The sequence below is a fragment of the Sphaeramia orbicularis genome, chromosome 16, assembly GCF_902148855.1.
Source record: "Sphaeramia orbicularis chromosome 16, fSphaOr1.1, whole genome shotgun sequence".
NCBI lineage: Eukaryota > Metazoa > Chordata > Actinopteri > Kurtiformes > Apogonidae > Sphaeramia > Sphaeramia orbicularis.
In genome coordinates this window covers 54,584,212-54,601,767 of record NC_043972.1, presented here as the reverse complement: position 1 = coordinate 54,601,767, position 17,556 = coordinate 54,584,212, and the positions used below count along the sequence as shown (strand labels likewise).

Here is a 17,556-nt window from a genome sequence, read left to right as displayed (position 1 = left end):
TTCAAAAGTGTCTGTATGACCATCTGTGGAGGAAAAGTGTGTGCGCAGATAAAACAAAGATCAAACAGAATTCAACTGAAAAAAAAAAACATATAAAGAATTGATTGTTGTGAGGTCCAGTATTTAATAAAGACAGTGAGGGCTGTTATTTTCTGGACAATGTTGAAGTCATAAATCTGCTGTAATTACTTAAGAAAACTGTTGAACTGTTGATGTGTGTTTGTATGACTGCACTACTAGGATCATTCTGTGGTGCAGAATTCAATAACTGCATTATGGATTAGTTGTGCTTAAATGCTAAAATTAGGACAAATGTATTGTTTGATTCATGTATTAAGTTAGCGATGAAGGTGGAAAACAACTTGAAGGTTTGTATTAAATAAGTTTATACTTCTTCCTACTCCTTTTTCAATCATGCAAAATTCAGACATGTACTTGAAGAAAGATTCAGTTCATTTAAATGTTATTTTGTGTTTGTCTTATTTTGCTTTGTTTTATTTTGTTTCTTTGCATGTTTTTAATTAATTAATTAATTAATTAATTAATTAATTAATTAATTAAGTAGTTTGTAGATGAAACATTTGACAGTAATACTTGACTGTGTCTGTTGTAAACAATCAGATCTGTGTTCACTCTGACTGTACTTTAGTCCAAACTCATCTTCATTCATTTCAACACTAATCTCATCTGTCTTCTCCAGACTCAGTGGCTGTAACCTGTCAGAGAGAAGCTGTGAAGCTCTGTCCTCAGTTCTCAGATCCCAGTCCTGTAGTCTGACACTTCTGGATCTGAGCAACAATGACCTGAAGGATTCAGGAGTGAAGATCCTGTCAGATGGACTGAAGAGTCCAGGATGCAGACTGGACACTCTCAGGTCAGGGTTCAACAAAGAACACAACACATTATTTCAGTGTTTGTCTCCAGTTGTTGGATGGATTGAACTTGTCAGTGGTTGTTTGTATTGAACTCCAGACCAGTTCTTCTGATCTCCAACTGTGTTCAGAGTCTGGAACTCATAGACTTTACACATTGAAGTCATGTTGATGAAGTCCCATGCATTCACAGACTCTGATCAATGACTCCAACTCCACCGACCTCCATCCTCAGTTGATGAATGTGATGTTTTGTGTTGCAGATTGTCAGGATGTCTGATCCCAGAGGAAGGATGTTCTTCTCTGGTCTCAGCCCTAAAGTCCAATCCGTCCCATCTCAGACTGCTAGACCTGAGCTACAACCATCCAGGAGCCTCAGGACAGGAGCTGTCTGCTCTAGTGGAGGATCCACACTGGAGACTGGACACTGTCAGGTATGGACTGAGCTGATGCATCCACAGATAATGGCAGATGGAACAGGTAGAGCTGACAGGAACCATCTGTCAGAGCTGGGATCCATCCTGTATGAAGGTCCAGCCCACGTTCAAAGACAAACTGACTCAGTCAGTGATTCAGAAGGAACCATTTAGTGGATGTGAACAGAAAAGCTTCAGTGGATCAGAGTGATGGAATGTCCATATTTCCAGCTGCTCTGACCCTCCTCCTCCTTTCAGGTTGGATCCTGCCGGAGTCCAAATGTTGAAACCAGTTCCATGGAGACGTAAGTGTAATTTCATTAGATTGATTAAAACCAACCTGAACCCAAACTGGGACCTGGTTCCACATTCTAAACATCTGAAGTGTTCATGAAGACAGTCAGTTTAGTGGAAGGATGAGCTGATAGCTGATTGGTCAGGACTGGTACCACATGGACCCACATACCCTGAGCAGTGAGTCCTCAGGTCCAGTCCCAGACTATTTAGTGCATATCAGAGCTCTAGTGTCTTTATGCACATTTACAGTCTGTACTGTCACTGTGCGACGTTGCTGGTTCGGTCATGTCCTCTGCCTCCCTCCTGACCATCCAACAAGAGCCATCCTTCAGGTTGACCCAAAGGCTGCAGACTGGAAATGACCACGAGGCAAGCCCCACACCCGATGGCTCGACGTCATTGCGGGCGACCTCCAACAACATGGAGTTACCACGGAGGACGCAGAGCAGCTGGCACAAGACCAATGGAAAACACTGGTTCACCTGGTCGGCTCGTGTTATACAGGTGGATGCAGTGTCTGGCATAAAGGCAAACGCACAGCCCTCCCTCAGTCCTCCTCCTCCTCCTCCTCCTCCTCCTCCTCCTCTGGTACAGTATCAGTGTATGTGGACTGTCCTGCTGGATCTGTGTCCTTCTACAGAGTCTCCTCTGACAAACTGATCCACCTCCACACCTTCAAAACCCCATTCACTGAACCACTGTTTGGAGGATTTGGACTGAGGAAACCAGGATCCACAGTGTGTTTGTGTGGTGTGTAGTTGTGTTGTGTGTTTGCGTACTTGTGTTGTGTGTTTCTGTAGTTGTGTTGTGTGTGTGTGTAGTTGTGTTGTGTGTAGTTGCATTGTGTGTTTGTGTAGTTGTGTTGTGTGTGTAGTTGGGTTGTGTTTGTGTAGATGTGTTGTGTGTTTGTGTAGTTGTGTTGTGTGTGTAGTTGTGTGTTTATGTAGTTGTGTTGTGTGTTTGTGTAGTTGTGTTGTCTGTTTGTGTAGTTGTGTTGTGTGTGGACAGTAAAATATGACACAAATTAAATCAAATCTGTCTCTCTCCACTGTTGTGAATCCGTCTTTTTGTCTCCGTCGGTGATTCAGACAGGTACAAATCCCACAATGCATCTGTACATGTTTTAGAATTTCCCGGGATCCTAAATAGACAATAGATTAGTATTAGCATTAGCAGCCAAGCTAATGGTGCTAACGTCCATTTTGTCAGTTTCCCAGGCTCTGCTGTACAGTAGTGACCCCATGTATCCCACAATGCATCAGTGTGAGTTGTGGTTGGTGCCAGAGTGCTGTTGTGGGCTCAGTAACCGTGGTTTGAGTGAAAATCCAGTGGTTTGGACCTAAATGTATGTTGGATTAGTGGAGCTGGAGCCTGGTTGGAAATGTTGTAGTGTTTGTTGGACCAGTGTTGGAGGCAGTAACACTCACCCATATGGTACATATGGTACTTTAAAATACTTACATCTACCACATATGATACTTTAAAATACTCACATCTACTACATATGGTAGTTTTAAGTACTCACATCTACCACATACGGGAGTTTAGAATACTCACATCTACTACACATGGTACTTTAAAATACTCACATCTACCATATATGGTACTTTAAAATACTCACATCTACTACACATGGTACTTTAAAATACTCACATCTACCACATATGGTACTTTAAAATACTCACATCTACTACATATGGTACTTAAAAATACTCACATCTATTAAATATGGTACTTAAAAATCCTCACATCTACTACATATGGTACTTTAAAACACTCACATCTACTACATATGGTAGTTTTAAGTACTCACATCTACCACATATGGGGGTTTAAAATACTCACATCTACTACACATGGTACTTAAAAATACTCACATCTACTACATATGGTAGTTTTAAGTACTCACATCTACCACATACGGGGGTTTAAAATACTCACATCTACTACACATGGTACTTTAAGATATTCACATCTACTACATATGGTACTTTGAAATATTTTAAAATACTTACATCAACTACATACGGTACTTTAAAATACTCACATCTACTACATATGGTACTTTAAAATACTTTAAAATACTCACGTCTACTACATACCGGTATGGTACTTTAAAATATTCACATCTACCACATATGGTACTTTAAAATACTCACATCTACTACATGTGGTACTTTAAAATTCTCACATCTACTACATATAGTACTTTAAAATACTCACATCTACCACATATGGTACTTATATAATATAATAATAATATACTGATAATATACTGAAGCAGATTGTTCTCCTTTATTACTGAAAAGGAATTCCTTTAAATTAAATGTGATGCCCTTCCGTCCTGGACCCAAGCTCTAGTCCTGCAGTGGACCACATTAAAACCCTTTTGGGGCCCTGGATCAGGGTCAGGGTCAGGGTCAGGGTCAGGGGTCAGCAGAAAAGGCTGGCATGGATATCCCCTCTGTCTCCCAGTAGGTACCCATCAGTCTGTCCTGGAAGTAAAGTGGATACATGTGGGTGTGTTTATATCAGGGAGACAAACATGATCATTGAACAAAGTGTTCAGTAACTTAACACATGCAAATCTGTGGATCAGGCTATACTATGGATATATGTGGAGTCAGGTACAGAGCCAGGACACTTTACTTCTACATTTGTAGTGATGTGTGCCGGATCATAAATGAGCTTGATAGTACAGAGAATGGCATTATTATTGTTATTATTATTATTATTATTATTATTATTATTATTATTATTATTATTATTATCATTATTATCATTATTATTATTATTATTATTATTATTATAACTCTGGGATATTTAAGACAAGTGCAAGAAAATAAAAAATCCCCCTTGAAATATATTTACAAATTTACAAGGATATTTACAAGAGCTGGTTTCAATGGGGATACTACTTCTATTGACTTTGTGGACATTTAATCCATCACTTGTTGTGATTCTGTTACTGGTTGGGGTTCACACCTGTTCATTGTTCTTTCCACAGTTGTTCTGTGCAATTTAAATTCATCCGCCAAAACGTTCTGCTCTTTTTTTTTTTCTTTTTTTTTTTTTACCACCAACTGTGTGTTTGTGTGTGTAAGTGCGTGCGTGTGTGTGTGTGAATTAACAGTTGCACAACCTGAAGAACACCCTTGGTTGAAGGTGTCAGAGTCCTGCATCCATGTGGTTTTTCATCAGTCATAAACAACATGATGAACATCATATGGATGAGACAGAATGACTGATGAGCTGGTAGTGGTTTAGTCCCAAACCAAGGCCAACAACATGAAGGAGATCACATTTTTTTAATTTCTATAGTGACCACCTCCTGTAGTTTTTGCAAGTTGTCCCCAGAACAGAAAATATTTGTATCATCAGCAAACAACATAAATAGCATTTCTTAGAAACTTTACATGTGTCATTCATGTACAGAGGGAAGAATTTAGGGCCTAATACTGACCCCTGGGGGACCCCACAAGCAATGTCCACACATGATGAAACACAGTCACCTAATCTCACAAACTGCTGTCTCACACTTAAATAACTTTTGACCCAATCCAGCACTATTCCCCTAATGCCATATTTATCCAGTTTCATAATTAATATTTCATGGCTGATGGTGTCAAACACTTTTTTTTTTGGAAAATTTTTGAATCCAGGTTAAAAACCTTCCTCTTTTCATGTGCTTATGCATAAACTCTTTTCAATCTTGTCTTTTAAATGCACTTTTTTTATTTTAATGTCTTCTTTTACTCTATTTAAATATTAATGTTAATTTTAAAGTATGATTTTAACATAATTAATGTTTTTTAGGGATGTCCAATAATATCGGCCCACCGATATTATCGGTCCGATATTGGCATAAAAATGTAATATCGGTGAATATCGTTATCGGTTTTTTTGCCTATTATTAAAACCGGTAAAAAAATGCCTTGATTTCACCGGCGTTTACCAACGCGTAAATGAAGCATTGTTTGTAGCTAAAAGAAATGTGCAGTTTTCAAAATTGTACAGTAGAGTTGCCACACTGTAATAGACTCATGGAGGGAGGGAGAGAAAATAAATAAATATGGCATTTTTTCCACAACTTAACTCTTTCTCCGCCAATGATGAGATTTTCCGTCACTCCGTGTTTTCACTGTTATACTGTAGTTGAAGCTGTTGCGGATCGTGTGAATTACTTTCCTTAGTCCAAAAACAAACAATTAAGCAGGTTTTTCGGAAAAATGACGGACCGGGTTTAACGTTTTCGCTCTGGAGTCTCCATATCCCATGGCAACGCATCCAGCGGCAGTCACTGAATGAGGAAATGCAGACTGTGCAGGAACCGCGTGCAGTTTCAAAAGCCTTAAAGATGATTATGGAGACAGAGTCTGACAATTCAATATATGATGGAGTTACAGAAGAACCATTTAGAGACAGGAACGGAGAAACAGAAGGTGAGGGAGACGGACACGGAACACGGGAAACACGGATCGGCTCAGGTCCGACACGGAGATGAGGAAGAGAGAGGGCACGGAGAGACACAGAGACAATGACAGACAGGAGGAAGAGAAAAGAGACATTTCTAGTGGACATTCAATGAGAAGACAGACGCACAGACATGGGACAAGACAAAGGACAGCTAGTCTGCATCTGTTAGACACAGTGAGTTCAGATTCAGACTGTGGACACAGAACAGATTCAGCTGTATAATGTCAGCTGGGACATAGGTAAGACACTGTTTGATTTGGCTTTAGTATGAAATAAATAAATACATATTCATACACAGATAAATAACTAGATGTCCATATAATTATTTACAGATCAAACACAGCAGGTGGTCCAACAGGAGGATGTGGTGCAGCCAAGGAAAGGCCAGAAATCTACAGTATCTAGTGCATTTGTTTCTTTTTTTCTTGCAAATGAGGAATATTGAAGTGTTGATATCAAAAAGCTAAACTAATATGTGGAAGACTTACAACTGATGTATGTAAATGTGTAAAGTTTATAAGGAACCTGGTGCTTTAGAAGATGTTTGGTCTAAAGTTTGGTGTGGATACCCCATCGGCGTCTTCTGTCTCCTGTGAAAGGGTGTTTTCAAAGGCTGGAGAAGTTGTAACCAAAAAAAGAAATTGTTTAAAACCAAAAACTGTGGAGACACTGTTGTTTCTGAATAAAAATGAAATCTACCCTGTCCTGGACATCATTTTCCTAGTTACACAAGCACATGCAGTTCCATTTTCCTAGTTACACAAGCACTTTCACTGTCCTGTGCCTGCTTAAGCCCATGCCATTTTCCTAAAGTGACAGAAGAACATTATTACACAACCTGCCATATCATATGACATAACCATTTTGGGAAAATTTACACAAACAGAATACATTCAAAAAATAATTTATTATACACATATGTGATAATTCATGTAGAGAAATTATTTGGTCATACATTTTTTGTAATTCATAGTCATTCCCAAGAGCCATAACAGACACAAAAATTCAATGCATCGCTCATTCTATGGTTCAGATACAGCTGCCTGTGATAATACACATGGCCAGTAGGTGGTTTCGTGTGCACATGAACCTTTGAGAAAGGAACCCTTTCTTGAACCAACTGGCTGAAGTGGGTCAGTGCCTCATGAGGCTTCATCTCACCATCACTAACTGACAGGCAATCGGACACTCCCTCCTTTAAAAAAAAAAAATAATAATAATAATAATAATAACAGCTCTCTAACAGCAACTATAGACAATTTACCAACTACACGGACACAATCGAACACACACGATGACTGACAACCAGGAAACACACACAGGAACTCTTGGGAGCTGGCAGGGAGCAAAAAGAGGACCTCCAGTTAATCCCGCATCTCATTTCTTTTCAGTCGTTCATATCTCCTCCTCCTGATGCAGAAGTAAATGTGGCTCCAGTCCAGTCAGTCGGACTCTCTCTGAGAACTCCTCCCCTAAGATACCTGCGCATATAGATGCATTCAAATGAATAGGATATGTGGCGGAAAAGTCATACTCCCAGATGTCAATAGTCGTTCACGTGAAGGCAGCGTGGACAACCCAGACTCAGTGGGACACAGGTGACACATGGAGTCAGCGTGGAAAATTTGAATATAAGAACAGCTCACAACTGCGGTTTTTATCGTTCACTTATAACAGCCGTTCAAAAGACTCGAGTTGTTCGTGAACCTCACATCTCTAGTGTTCTCTGATGACGTTTACAAGCTGCGACGGAGAGTCCGACAGACTAGAGGGATGGAATGGAGTCAGAGCCCACAGGTTGTGTGGAAATAAAGTTTATCCGTGACCCTCTGTGGATAGAAGGAGGTCTGCGTAGGAGCCCGTATTGTTTTCAGGTGGATTTACATGATGGAATGGAGCGAGTGTTGAGTTTGAGCAGTTGGAGACGGAGGAGTTGAACATGGAGCAGCATTAGTCCGGAAATAGCCCCAGGCAGCAGAGCCACAACCAGATGGAGGAGAGTCCCACGGCAGAGTGAAGTGTTCCACAGTCCGACTGGATAGAACAGCACAGGAGAAAACTGTGGAGGGAGGGAGGGGAAACCGGCAACGGAGAAGAGAAACACAGGCAGCAGGTTAGAACTATGGAGCCCCCCCCCCCAGAAGAGGAGGCATGGGGTATTGTTTTTCATTCAGTTTGTTTGTGAACAGTTTAACAGCAAAACTATTGGTCGAATTCATACCAGATTGGGTTTATAGATTACCATGAATGATTTTTTTTTTTAACATATTGTTATTTTCTCCCATCTTTGTTACAACAGCCAAGTGACCTGTGTGTGTGTGTGTGTGTGTGTGTGTGTGTGTGTGTGTGTGTGTGTGTGTGTGTGTATGTATCAGCTTTTTAACTGATAAACTGGACAGAACCAGCCTGTGCAGTACTTCTGTATTTTAGGTCCAGGATCAGACAGAAGAAAACTGCATATTGATACGACCAATACTTTATTAGTTATTAGTTTTGTTTTAAATTTCAGTGGGTTTACAGTTGGCCTGTGGACTAGTCCATTCACAGCTGTAAATAGGGAGGGTGGGGGGGCTGGATCTGGATCCGGATCAGCACAAAACATGGGATCCACTCCAGTTCCACTCCACCGGTCCCCGGTTAGACCCGGCCCGTTAACGTTCGCCTCCTCCATGTTCAGTCCTGTGGAAAAGTCTCTGGTTCACGTACATGTCAATACAAACCTAAATGAGGGCCATTATTTTTTTCCTAATTTCTGTGTTACACCAACTCTACTGCTTCTAGAACCTGTGGATTCCCATGTGTTAATGCACTAGTTTACTTCTAATGGACAAAATTTCATATGTCTATAAAACACCATGTTTGTTTCAATTTACTTCAAACTTGGCGCACATATAGAGGCAGCTGATATGACATCAGCACACACATAGACATGATGACATCAGCTGGAGTGATGCCAAAATAAGCTACAGTATGTGTGAGGGGCGGGCTTAATACCTGGAACTAGAGCCTGACCAGTACGGGATTTTTGGGGCCAATACCGATACCAATATTGGGGGCAAAAAAAAGCTGTTATGCGATATATGGGCTGATAACCGATATATTGGCTGATATATGAAATTAGAGCCTGACTGATTAATCGGCTGGCCAATTAATCGGGCCGATTATAACGTATCACCAATTAATCAACATCGGCCAATATTTAGCCGATGTAGCCGATATATTAACTTTTTTTGCTGCGCGGAGATTCTGTCACTCACTGCTCCTGTGTGCGTGTGTGTGTGTGCTGCCCAGAGAATAAGAGGAACTTTAAAGCAAGTTAGTTTCACTTTCACTCCTGCTCAGACAATGACTCTATCACCCCCCCACACACAATCACATAATCACGGAGGTACCCCCCCGCGCTCTGATGAGGATGGACTGCTAACCCCCCCCCCCCCCCCGTCTTATGAAGTATTCACCCCCCCACACACACCCATGTCCGTGCACTTCCTGTCTACTTCACAGTTTAATTCTGCCAGCAGGCCTGGGTGTTAATAGTGTAGGGGAGACCGGGGACAGTTGTAACACGGGTCAGTTGTAACTCTTGCTATTGCTCTAATCAGGAACAACTTAGGACTCACCTAATTCACTCTGCACATGCTCAGTTTAGTCCTTAGTCCACATAAGAAGTTGTAGTGCTGTGAGGCAGACACATCCAAATTTGTGAGTGAAAACATAATTTTGTGGTAAGTAATATTTTTTGCTCTAATTATTTTTATGATTGCATAGTTTGCATTTGAAAGTTGTGTAAATTATATTTGTGAGATAAACACAGATGTATGCAACTGTTTATCCACCTGTCCACAATTATCTAATATAAGATTATTATATCCTGTGTAGATCAGTGTTCTTATTTCATATATCGCCAATATATCGGTTATCGGCCAATATTGGATATCGGCCGATATATTGGATATTGGCTTTTTTTAGCCCCCAATATTGGCACCGGCCCCAAAAATCCCATATCAGTCGGGCTCTGTATGAAATAAGAGCATTGATATACACAGGATATATACTGTACATGAACATAAATTCTTATAATACCCAAAACATGATTCAACACAAAGTAGAAGACTACTAAATTAAAATAAGGAACTCTGATTAGTAACACTGTCAACATAAGGACTGTAAACCCACTGATAAATAAGAAAAGGCAAACTGCAAACACAATGATATAAGTAAATTTGTAGTGTTCTTTGCTTTGCTGGTGCTAGAGCCCTGGCTAACTCTTGCGCTGCAGATGTTGCATCTAGCACCTGTGGAGTCTTCTGTGAAGTGTCTCCACACCTTACTCTTCCCCTCTGCCTGTGGAATGAAAATATATACATTTAATGCATTTTGGTTATTAGCATAGGATTTGATTCTATAGTTGGCCATTTTAAAATAAAAACAAGTGGCTGCATTTAGCTGAAAGTGATAATACATAAGCAAATGTGAGGTGTTTTTAAACTAATACATTATGTGTTTTTAAAAGGCTTATTCACAAAAACATCTTACCAATATCAATTAGTCATATTTACTAGCTAATGAAAAGTTCCATCTGCAGCCACTGGGTGTTTGCAAACAGCTCAAAAATACATGCTGAAGCAAACATTAAAAAGTGAAAAAAAAAGTTGTCTACAAACAAAATAAGAAATAATCAAAACATGCATCACTGTTATGTGTTGCTTTGTTTGCCTGCTTAACTGTCCTGTCTTGCAGAGCTGTGTAGATGGGCTGATCAGCCTGATAGTGTCCACCTGCTGCAAGTGAAGGGCTGGGCCTATATAAAGGGCTCAGTTCCTGCTGCTCTCTGGCCTCTTCACTTTTGTTCACAGCTCACCAGCAGACCTGTTTGTTTTTTTTTTCCTGTTTTTCTTTTTATTAATAAATTGCTTTTTTTTTTTTTTTGCATTCAATCTGGTTTTGTGTCCTCCTTTATGTTGTGACTCTGAGCCGGTCATAACAATCACGTCATTAGACTTAATACAAGGGACTAAACTACATTTTATGTAACAGTGTAGCTGCTTTCAAAACATGCAGTACATAAAATTATAACTAAATACATTACTTGGAACCTTTTCAAAATTATTTTAATAAAGACATTAACTTGTGAATTTATGAGCCCCGGTAAATCCTGCATGACAGTATGAAGTGAAGTGGGATGCTGTATAGTAGTCTGATATTAATGATGGACATGGGAGTTAACAGCTGCATATATCTTTATTTCACAAAGATGCAACTTACATAACTTTAAAACGCTGTATAATAGTCTGATATTAGATAATAGTGGACATGAGAATTAACAGTTGCATATGTCTTTGTTTATTTCACAGAGATGCAACTTACACAATGTTAAAATGCTGTAATACGCTCTCTAAAACTTGTGTGAAAAAAAACTAGAATGTTCTTCTTGACGTACCCAGACAGCGTGTTTCTGCAAGGCCGTTTTTCTCATGGGGGACTAAAGTGTAGTGTTATATTGTTTTACAAAGTCACAGCTTACCATGGAGTAAAATAAATGCAGTTTCTTTCACCGTTTCTCTTGTTTTCTTCTCTGCTGCTGCCGAGTGAGTGTGAGCGGTGTTGCTGCACTTTGCTGGTCTGTGTGCATGTGTGTGAGGGGGAGGGGCCGGGTATTCAGGCAGTGTGCAGCACACACACACAGGGACGGAGCGACAGACTCTCCGCGCAGGAAAAACTTCAATGAATATATTGGTTACATATTGACTGATGTTGATTAATCGGTGATAAGCTATAATCGGCCCAGTGCTTTGAATGCCTCCCAGAGAATAGAAGGGGTGGTTTCTGAATTATCATTAGTATCAAAAAAGAGGGATATTTGAGCTTCTAAATAATCACAGAACTCTTTTTCCGTTAGTAACAGAGGATTCAGCCTCCAGTTCGTCCGTGGCTTCACCATGTTTTGAATATTCACAGTGCACGTTAAAGGGCTGTGATCTGAGATCAGAATATTATGGTATGTCACATCTACAGCATATGGCATTAATTTTGCTTCTATGAGAAAGTAATCTATCCTGCTGTATGAGTTATGCATTACTGAGTAAAAGGAGCATTCTCTGCCAGTTGGATTAGTGATTCTCCAAATGTCAGACAAATCAGTATTATTGATGAATGTATTCAGAAAGACACTCAAATTACTTCTCTCTATTCTGTGGGTGGAAGATCTATTTAAATACGGGTCTATGTTTTGGTGTTTTGATGTGCAGGTTGAATGTATCCACCTCAGATTTGGTCAAATTGGATTCAGTACGTCCCAGTTGGTGACCTTACGTGACATCAAATGATTGTGACGGTGTGATGAGTTCTGAGGTTTTGTCATGAAGCAAGTAATTGTTGTAACTCATTTGTACATTGTTGAACCTGCATCAATTTTCACATGTAGAATAAGAGGATTGAGTTTTTAAATGTTTGAAAATGTCCTATTAATTATCTAACTAGTTAATTTTGTCTGTCTGCTTGATCTGGGTTGAAAGGGATGTGTTTGTTGTGTTCCATTCCATTGCATTTCAGTGACCACCTCTTCTGTTTCTTTGTGTTTTGATGTAGAGAGAAGACAAAGGTGGATTTTAAGTGAAACCTAAAAGTTGTATCTGGACAAAGATCACCTGATTCCAGCAAACATGGATGGAAGACCCACCTGTGACCAGTGTGGAAAGACTTTCAACACAGCAAGATACCTAAAAAAACACCAACGTATCCACACTGGAGACAGACCATATGAGTGTGAGCAGTGTGGAAAGAGTTTCACCCAAAGGTCTGTGCTTAAAGGTCACCAACGCACCCACACTGGAGAAAGACCATATGAGTGTGACCAATGTGGAAATACTTTCACCAAAGCAAGTAACCTAAAACACCACCAACGCATCCACACTGGAGAAAGACCATATGAGTGTGACCAATGTGGAAATACTTTCACCAAAGCAAGTAACCTAAAACACCACCAACGCATCCACACTGGAGAAAGACCATATGAGTGTGACCAGTGTGGAAATGCTTTCGCCAGAGCAGATAGCCTAAAACTGCACCAACGCATCCACACTGGAGAAAGACCATATAAGTGTGACCAGTGTGGAAATGCTTTCACCACAGCAAGTGAACTAAATATCCACCAACGCATCCATACTGGAGAAAGACTGTATGAGTGTGACCAATGTGGAAATGCTTTCACAACAGCAGGTAACCTAAAAATGCACAAACACATCCACACTGGAGAAAGACCATATGAGTGTGAGCAGTGTGGGAAGACTTTCACCACAGCAGGTAACCTGAAAATGCACAAACGCATCCACACAGGAGAAAGACCATATGAGTGTAAGCAGTGTGGAAATGCTTTCACCAGAGCAAGTCACCTAAAAATCCACCAGCGCATCCACACTGGAGAAAGACCATGTGAGTGTGACCAATGTGGAAATGCTTTCACCACAGCAAGTGACCTGAAAATCCACCAACGCATCCACACTGGAGAAAGACCATATGAGTGTGACCAGTGTGGAAATGCTTTCACCAAAGCAAGTAACTTAAAAATCCACCAACGCATCCATACTGGAGAAAGACCATATGAGTGTGACCAGTGTGGAAAGAGTTTCACCCAAAGGAATGGGCTTAAAGTTCACCAACACACCCACACTGGAGAAAGACCATATGAATGTGACCAGTGTGGAAATGCTTTCATCAGAGCAAGTTACCTAAACATCCACCAACGTATCCACACTGGAGAAAGACCGTATGAGTGTGACCAGTGTGGAAATGCTTTCACCACAGCAAGAAACTTAAAAATTCACCAACGCATCCATACTGGGGGAAGACCATATGGCTGTGACCAGTGTGGGAAGTTTTTCACCAAAGCTAATCACCTAAAAATCCACCAACGGACCCACACTGGAGAAAAACCCTACCAGTGCAGATTCTGTGACAGATCTTTTATCACAGTTTCAAAATGTGGTAAACATGAATGTGTCAAACATTTCCTCAAAGGACAAAAACTGAACAGTCTTACAAAAAGTAAGACATTGAACTCTAGTGGAAAGAGTCAGTGTCATAACACACCTAAACGGTTTGAATGTTTCCAATGTGATGAAAGATTCTCGTCATCCTCTGCCCTCTGCTATCATCAGCGCAGATGTGAATCATCAACATCTGGACCAAAATATCCCTCAGCATCAGATGACAAGAAGAAACACAGTGTGTGTGAACCAGCAGCACCCACTTCTGACAAGAACATCAGACTTAAAAACCTCCAGATCAGACTTCACAGAATCCAGATGTGAAGACAAACATCAGACTGAAGGCTTTGTTTTGTTGTCCTCAGAGTACAGAAGTGTGTTCTAATGCACCACCTTCACAAAACAGTGACGTTACTGAATCTCAACCTGCCACGAGGTGAAAAGTTCAACTAGTGGAGGTCAACAAGGACCTGGTTTCTATGGTTATATTACTTCTCATTGACTCTGTGGACTTTAATCAGTAACTTGTTGTTGTGATTCTGTTGCTGGTTGGGGTTCACACAGTTGGACTTACATCAGTTAGAAACATGATGAACATAATATAACTGAGACAGAATGACTGATGAGCTGGTAGTGGTTTAGTCCCAAACTGAGGCCGACAACATGAAGGAGATCACATTCCATTGGAGGAGGAAGTCTGTTTAGCAGAAAGTTCACAACCACCAAAGGAGACATCACAATGAGTCAGTGCTCCATCTAGTGGTCCAATCTGGTACTGGTCTGGTCCAGTGTTTACCTGAACATCAAGCTGGATTCAACATTTTTCCTGTCGTCTAACCCTGACCTGCACAATGTGTTTGATTTGATTGAAAATGTGTTGAACTGCTGATGACTGTGGTAAAGAAGAACCACTGGATGAATCAGAAAGTTCAGGACATCAATGGAACTGGAACAAACATTTAGTCATGTTCTGTTGTTCAGTGTTTTACTTAATCACCTTGTTTTATTCTAATTCTAAAGTGGACCTGAAACATGAGACAAAAGTATTTACCATAATCACCCTTTAACGGCATCCACTTATTATTTGTTCGGTTATTTCTTAATGTTTTACTTTTTTCACTTGTTGAATTTGATTAAATGAATTGTTTAGTTTGGCTTGTACATTAATCATTACACATAGTACAATAATTATAATAAGCATAAAAACCAAAAAAGGAATATGCTGGAAGCAAATGTGTATTTTAGTGCCTCTCCTTTTTCCCTGATCCACTGCTGACATTAAATTAAATGTGTTCAGCATCAAACATTCTCATTAAAACCAAATAATCAACAACTACAAAAACACATCTACCATCTCAACTTCATATTCCTGAATGATTTTATACTTAAGGCATTTATTCAACTTTGTCAGAGACGTGAACAACTTAAATTCATCATCAAATCCATCCCATAATTTCACACCCACAACCCAAGTCTATCTAAACTTCACATTTGTCCTCACTTTAGTCCATTCTCAAATATAAAAACCTCTTCAATTCTAATTAGTCTGTCTTAATCTAAAGAAATCTTTAATGCTATTTGGAAGAATATTATTTTTTACTTTATAAATCATATACAGTATTTAAATATATACAATATCCTGCAATTTGAAGGTTTTAAGTTGAATAAATCAATTATTAGTTGCTTCCAAATATCCTACTTCATTCATTATTCTAATAGTTCTGTTTTGTCATTTTTCTAATGTATGTATAATAGTTTTTCTTCATATTTCTGCACAATATGTTCAATAGGACAGAACCAAAGAACAACAGATCATGTACAGGCTGTTTTTGTTCAGTCAGTCCCTTGTTTTATACAGTATGTCTATAGATTTGGACACTTTACTTTGAATAGACTCAATATGAGGTTTCCAACACAGTTTACTATCTATGATGGCATCTAAAAATGAAGCTTCATAGACTCTTTCTATTATCAGTTGGTATGTTTTCAGTACAGGTTCTGTTATTGTCATGTTTATATCAGTGAAATATGACTTTGTCCTGATTTGATGTGTTATCATGTGCATCACTGAGTGTTCTTTAAGTCTTATTCAAACATAGACTCAGTTCCGTTTAGTTTCTTGCGTTGTTTGACTGTTTTCCAGCAGGTTATGGTGATGAAGGAGTGTGAAATGTTGTGTGTAAACAGATTCAAATGTGGTTGAGTTGAATGTTGACATGTGTCCTCCACACAGCACTGGGAGGATGACTCTATGTTTGTGTGAAGGTTGGAGTTCTCCTCATCCTTCTGCTGTTGGATCATAGACTGTCAACAACATGGACTCCATGTACTTTGACTGAACTCATACACTATGTCAAATCTGCATCTGATGGGTTTGGGGTCATTTATTGTGTTGAATTGTGTTCCCTGGTCACATTCTACACTCAGAGCAGATTCAGACATTTTGAACAAATGTCCCAAAGCAGCTGCTCAGAGTTCAGTGAGGGTCAAAGGTCAAGGCTTTCCAACTGTCCTTTTTCCACAAACATTTGAAGCCTCCTATGTGACAGTTAGAATAGATTATTGGTATGTTCCGGATATCCTGTATTTTTAATTGTCCGTATCACTGTCTTTTGAAGTGTGCATAATGGCTGTAGGTTGGTTTTGGAGGTATCTGCCCATACAGGGGTTGGACAAAATAATGGAAACACCTTAAAAAATCAACAAAATATAATTTAATATGGTGTAGGTCCACCTTTTGCGACAATTACAGCCTCAATTCTCCAAGGTATTGATTCATACAACTTGTGAATTGTTTCCAAAGGGATTTTAAGCCATTCTTCAGTTAGAATACCCTCCAACTCTTTTAGAGACGATGGCGGTGGAAATCGACGTCTTACTTGAATCTCTAAAACTGACCATAAATGCTCAATAATGTTGAGGTCTGGGGACTGTGCCGGCCATACGAGATGCTCAACTTCATTAGAATGTTCCTCATGCCATTCTTTAACAATTCTAGCTGTATGAACTGGGGCATTATCATCTTGATGTGAAGGTTTTTCAATTATTTTGTCCAACCCCTGTACGTCTACACAGTCATTCAAACAGGGAAACACAAGTGAGTAAATAAAGAGTGTGTAAAGCTTTGTCATCCAGTCAGTACCTGGCTCTTCCTATCAGTCATATACAAGTTGCCGACTTACGCTTATGGGGCTTATGTTGCACAGTAGGTCGCACCTCCCCTCATCCTTCTCCCCCTCCAAAACAAATGTCAAAACTCATCCATTCCCAAAGAGCTTTCCCGCCTGATACAAATCTTAACCATGCTAGCTACATTTCATATTCATAAAACCAAATAAACACAAAACAAACCAAATAAATGTCACTTTGAAAACCAATAAAGCAATATTTGAACACAATTAAACATGTCTCTAACCAAAAATCTACTAAAATTAGAGCTCAGTAAATATTTAAACTCAGATGACTGAAAACCACCTCAAAGTTTCCCAATGTTTCTATTTTATTGTGCTT

General features: G+C 39.6%; 7 protein-coding genes across 10 annotated transcripts in view; 3 read left to right on the top strand and 4 right to left on the bottom strand.

The window, feature by feature from the left end:
• The window catches only part of LOC115436253 (zinc finger protein 883-like), a 445,178-nt gene that overhangs the window by 68,581 nt on the left and 359,041 nt on the right, over positions 1-17,556 (bottom strand). The gene's annotated exons all lie outside the window — the stretch shown is intronic.
• Positions 1-17,556, top strand: part of LOC115435234 (NACHT, LRR and PYD domains-containing protein 5-like) — a 753,056-nt gene that overhangs the window by 464,443 nt on the left and 271,057 nt on the right.
• LOC115436315 (zinc finger protein 239-like) overlaps positions 1-17,556 on the top strand; it is a 364,410-nt gene that overhangs the window by 133,384 nt on the left and 213,470 nt on the right. The window lies entirely within an intron of this gene.
• LOC115436265 (zinc finger protein 345-like) overlaps positions 1-17,556 on the top strand; it is a 356,130-nt gene that overhangs the window by 226,355 nt on the left and 112,219 nt on the right. The window contains exons 1-2 of one of the 4 annotated variants that reach the window (XM_030159061.1): positions 7,725-8,122; positions 8,619-8,623. The exons of the other annotated variants lie outside the window; for them this stretch is intronic. The gene's annotated coding sequence lies outside the window, so the exon portion shown is untranslated. Of the gene's footprint in view, positions 1-7,724; positions 8,123-8,618; positions 8,624-17,556 lie in introns of those variants that run through there. 4 annotated transcript variants of the gene reach the window in all.
• Positions 1-17,556, bottom strand: part of LOC115436292 (zinc finger protein 239-like) — a 324,079-nt gene that overhangs the window by 207,845 nt on the left and 98,678 nt on the right. The gene's annotated exons all lie outside the window — the stretch shown is intronic.
• Positions 1-17,556, bottom strand: part of LOC115436241 (NLR family CARD domain-containing protein 3-like) — a 1,147,354-nt gene that overhangs the window by 1,095,966 nt on the left and 33,832 nt on the right. The gene's annotated exons all lie outside the window — the stretch shown is intronic.
• The window catches only part of LOC115436242 (NLR family CARD domain-containing protein 3-like), a 329,168-nt gene that overhangs the window by 281,458 nt on the left and 30,154 nt on the right, over positions 1-17,556 (bottom strand). The window lies entirely within an intron of this gene.